The sequence below is a fragment of the Rhincodon typus genome, chromosome 10 (assembly GCF_021869965.1).
Source record: "Rhincodon typus isolate 14 chromosome 10, sRhiTyp1.1, whole genome shotgun sequence".
Taxonomy (NCBI): domain Eukaryota; kingdom Metazoa; phylum Chordata; class Chondrichthyes; order Orectolobiformes; family Rhincodontidae; genus Rhincodon; species Rhincodon typus.
In genome coordinates this window covers 72,288,872-72,294,097 of record NC_063341.1, presented here as the reverse complement: position 1 = coordinate 72,294,097, position 5,226 = coordinate 72,288,872, and the positions used below count along the sequence as shown (strand labels likewise).

At 42.3% G+C, this 5,226-nt stretch overlaps 1 long non-coding RNA gene across 1 annotated transcript in view; it reads right to left on the bottom strand.

Annotated features, from left to right (window-relative positions):
• Positions 1-2,898: 2,898 nt before the first annotated feature.
• LOC125484292 overlaps positions 2,899-5,226 on the bottom strand; it is an 8,860-nt gene continuing 6,532 nt past the window's right edge. The window contains exons 2-3 of the long non-coding RNA XR_007263132.1: positions 4,344-4,447; positions 2,899-3,148 (exon numbers count right to left, since the gene is read on the bottom strand). This is a non-coding gene — a long non-coding RNA (uncharacterized LOC125484292). The remainder of the gene's footprint in view (positions 3,149-4,343; positions 4,448-5,226) is intronic.

Genomic DNA, 5,226 nt, shown 5'->3' with positions numbered 1-5,226 from the left:
ACTTCTTCACCCAAAGGGTTGTGAATCTGTGGAATTCCCTGCCCAGTGAAGCAGTTGAAGCTACCTCGCTGAATGTGTTTAAGGCAAGGCTGAATTTTTGAACAGTAAAGGAATTAAGGGTTATGGTGAGTGGACCTGAGTCTCAAAGATCAGCCATGATCTTATTAAATGGCAGGGCAGCCTTGAGGGGCCAGATGGCCTACTCCTACTCCTAGTTCTTATGTAGCCTGCACGTCTTTGGACTGTGGGAGGAAACCGGAGCACCCGAAGGAAACCCACACAGACACGGGGAGAATGTGTAAACTCCACACAGACAGTCATCTGAGGGTGGAATTGAACCCAGGTTCTTGGTGCTGTGAGACCGCAGTGCTGACCACTGAGCCACTGTGCCACCCCAATTTACTTGACATGATATCAAGAAAGAGTTGGAGGCATTGGATACTGCAAAGGCTGTAAGCCCTGACGACATTCCAGCAATAGTTCTGGAGACTTATGGTCGGGAACTTGCCACACTCCTAGCCAGGCTATTCTAGTACAATGTGGGCATCCGCCCAACAAGATGGAAAGTTACAAAAACAGAAGCTGCTGGAAAAGCTCAACAGGTCTCGCATCATCTGTGAAGAGAAATCAGTTAGCATTTCAGGTTTGGTGACCCTTCATCAGATGTTCTGGCCCGAAACATTAACTCTGATTTTCTCTTCACGGATGCTGCCAGACCTGCTGAGCTTTTCCAGCAACTTCTGTTTTTGTTTCTGATTTACGGGATCCACAGTTCTTTTGGGTTTTAACATGGAAAATTACCCAGGTATATCATGCACTTACCATTTTTCCTTTTGGACTAGGGTATTTATCAGTCTTTAACTCTGTTAGTTCCTGAGGCATTCTTTCCTTTGTGATAGTTGCTGTATTTATTTCCTCGCCATCCTTTCTCCCTTGATAACTTAGTATTTTTGGAATGTGATCTATATCCTCTACTGTGAAGGCTGATGCAAAGTATTTCTTCAATTAATCTGCCATTTCTCAGTTCCCAAATATGATTTCCTCAGTCTCATTATTTAAGTGTCCTCTCTCTTCCTTTTGGAAGAAGCACTAACTGTCTGTTTTCATAGAGTTTACACCTGAAGTATACTTTCTTCTTATAGAATCCCTATAATGTGGAAGCAGGCCATTTGGCCCATCGAGTCCATGCCAAACCGTCCAAAGAGCATCCGAACTGGACTCATTCCCCCTACACTATCCTTGCATTTCTTATGGCTAATCCACCTACCCTGCACATCTTTGAACAGTGGGATGAAACCCACACAGACACAGGGAGAACATGCAAGCTCCACACAGACAGTTGCCCGAGTGTGGAATCAAGCCCAAGTTCCTGGATGACATTCTGGAACTGAGATGAGGAGGAATTTCTTCAGCCAGAGGATGGTGAATCTATGGAACCCATTGTTGCAGGAGGTTGTAGAGGCCAAGTCATTGAGTTTCTTTAAGACAAAGATAGCTAGGTCCTTGCTTAATAAAGGGATCAAGGATTACAGGGAGAAGGCAGGAGAATGGAGTTGAGAAGCATATCAGCCATGATTGAATGATGGAGCAGACCTGATGGGCTGAATGGCTTAGTTCTGCTTCTGTATCCTATAGTCTTATGATCTTTTGGAAGTGAAATACTCGTCTCAACACTTTTAGGAAGCAGATGGAGAAACAGGTCAGAAAAAATGGAAGGCTCTAAACTTCATTAAGTAAAGAAGCACTGACTGAAGCTGAGCTGCTTAACAGCTCGTCTTGTTGCTTTGGCTCAGCTTGGCTGCAGTGTTCTTGTTGTTGAGTGAGAAGGTTATGAGTTCAAGGCTCACTCCAGGGTTTAAATACAAAATCAATGATAACCCTTTAGTATTGCACTGAAGGACTTTTGGATGTGATGCCTTTGAGATAAAGAATTTAACTGACACTGTCCTGACTCAGGATGTAAAAGATCCTGCTGCATTATTGAAAGTTGGGGAGTTCTCTAAGGCAGCCTAAGCAACACCATGCCCTTAACCAGCACCAGAAAATACGTTAAACTGATCACGTATCTCATGCTGTTTGTGAGTGCATGGAGTCTGGTGTGACTTCCTGCATAGCCACACTTCAGGAGTAATTTATGAAGCTCTGCAGCAGCTGGTTGGAGGATGCAAAAGGCACCAAATAAATGCAAGCATTTCATTCCTAAACAAGAGGGAAAGGGATTTAGAGCAGAGATTTAAATATGATCAATACCATAGTGATTTAGAGAAATGATCAATTTGCCTGAGATTTGCACTGTCTTTGAAACACTCCCAATTTCTAATCCTGTAATCTCATTGCAACCAACACGTCACTTGTTCAGGAAGGACAGGAAAGGAAATCCAGCCAGTCATCAGGTTAAACCTACATGGGTAGAAGTTAACTTTACATCACACTTTCTCATTTTATTTAAACAAAATTATAGTCTGCAATGAAGTCAATTCTATGCCAATGTGTTTGAAGGAAAACTCATTTATATTTAACTGAAATAAAGACCTCCAACCGTAGCTTGCTAGAAAGTAGGTGTGCTGTCTGGTTTAAATTATGTTTCATTAAAACAAAGCATCCATCAATAGTGTACCAAATAAAATACATCATCTGCTCTGTATTATATAATCAGCAGACAATTCAAATGCAGAATGCTTAAACTTGCTTTGGGCAAAAAGGGTTAATTAACTTATTAAACTTTAGAAAGCATGGAGGAAATTCAAAATAAATTACCCAGGTACATTTTCCACCTTCACAAGTGACTGTTCAAGTGAAAATAAATAAAATTACACTTAGTCCCATTTCCATCTTGTTTTAAGTTGGATCACTTCAAAGTTTTCTAAAAATGACACAAAGGGCTAAATCTTACCAGAAACCAGTTAATTGTTATTTTTGACAGAAGATTTTTCTCCACAAGGCTTGGTCAGTTTACGTTGCCAAACGTGGTTCGACGCACCACCCCTCTACGATGTCCCACTCATCATATTCTCCATCTTATCAAAGGCCACAGTCAGGACTTCCCAGGATTCCTGTGCGGGCGCCATCTTTAAAACCCAGCTGTGCACTTGCTCAAGCGTCTACAGTCTGCAGCTACCCTTTATGGTTCCCATCGGTTGACCCAGACCTGTCAGAGAGAGACAAATGGGAACCCCACTTTAAAAAGGTTCCAGCAAGGGTGAGGGGTACGTGGTCACCCTGCAATATTGGCGATTGGTGTCCAAGATAGAGGGCGGAACGAGCAAGCTGCAAGCTGGAGTCGCTGGGTAACCCTGTCCTGACTTTCAAGTCAGGAATAGTTTCTGTCTACGGTGAGTGGGAGAGTGGGAAACTGCTTATCTGTGGCTGGATTATGTAATAATGAGGATATTAATGCATATTGCTGGAAAAGCTCAGCAGGTCTGGCAGCATCTGTGAAGAAGAAATCAGAGTTAACGTTTCGGGTCCGGTGACCCTTCCTCAGAACTCACTGATGTTTTCTTCACAGATGCTGCCAGACCTGCTGAGCTTTTCCAGCAGCTTCTATTTTTGTTCCTGACTTACAGCATCCACAGTTCTTTCGGTTGTTTATGGGTGGAAATAGGCCTTTTACTGCTCACTGGTGAGAATCTCATCTCTCCATTAAGTGTTGGATTCAAAAATGGGACTTATTGCTCCTAATGGCAGGAATCTCCTCACTGCCAACCCCATGCAGTTCTCCCACTTTCTCACCATTGCCCACACAGGTTACTGACTGTTTCTCTCTCCATAGATGCCACTGAGTAATTTTCAGCACTTTTCACTTTCATATCACTTAAAGAAAAAAAACATCTGGGCTGGTTGAATCAGAGATAGTAGGAACTGCAGATGCTGGAGAATCCGAGACAACAAGGTTCAGGGCTGGATGAACACAGCAGGCCAAGCAGCATCATAGGAGCAGAGAGGCTGATGTTTCGGGCCTAGACCCTTCATCAGAAAAGGGGGAAGGGAAGGGTGTTTTGAAATAAATAGGGAGAGAGTGGGAGGCGGATAGAAGAGGGATAGAGGAGAGGATAGGGCTGGTTCTTCTGTGGTTTTACTATGCACAAGTTGCCTGCTACCTTTCAACAGCAATTCACAATTGAAAATATCACACAAACTGTAAATCACAACTGGGACTTCCTGAAGTTTTAGCAGGGGTGGTGCTTACAAAGGCAAATCAAATGAAAATTTATGATTTTTAATTCACCTCCAATTGATTAATTCAGCCCATCACCCTGATGGTGCGGGAGAACAGCAAGTACAGTTTTCATGGTCGCACACAAACAGAAATAGTTACTCTTATCTAACCTTCATTTACTCACCACTTACTTGGCAGAAAACATTGAGGCAGAGAATCCACCCATCTCGTGTTCCCACATGGAGAATAGGCCAGAGTTTGTGCATTGGAACCAACAGGCAGTCAAACCTAACGTAATTACAAAAGGTAGTGTTATTTCATGCCTTATCTTGAAAAGCATATGTTTTGAGAGTGTTTTCAAAGCTTTTATCACAGAACACAAACTGGAAAAACACTGAAACACATTTCCAACCACACTATAGAAACATTGCTGAATGTTGATGATATCAAACTATTTCCAGCTGCAGATTATAGTCTGTGTTCTCTCCTGTGCAGTAGGGGGTTAATAAGTACGGTTTTCCCCTCTTTGTGATAATATATAATTTATTCAAAGCACAAGGAGCTGTTGGTTTCAACAAAGCATTCAAATGTTATTGAATGGGAAACTTTCTGAACTAAAATATATTTTTCCACTGTATGAAAAAAATGACCTTTCAGAATGCAAATGCTGTTTGATATGCATTGCTGTTTATATACATGATGTGCAGTTGTCCCAGTTTGTTAATCACACAGCACAGATAGCTTTGCTACCCATATGACATCTTAGGAAAATTCTGAATTTATCCAAAATTCTCCTGCCTAACCTGAATTGAGCCCCATTAGTCTGTCACCTTTTGCTTGGCTGACCGATACTGGTTCCTGGTCCACTAACTACTTTATTCTAATCATTCTCACCCTTATCTTCAATTTTTCTATGTCGCTGTGGTTACTTCCAGTTTTTGAATGCTTCGGTATCTCTGCAGTCCTCCCTTTCTGGCAGCTCAAATTTTAATCATAGGAGCAGAGAGGCTGACGTTTCGAGCCTAGACCCTTCATCAGAAAAGGGGGAGGGGAAGGGGGTTTTGAAA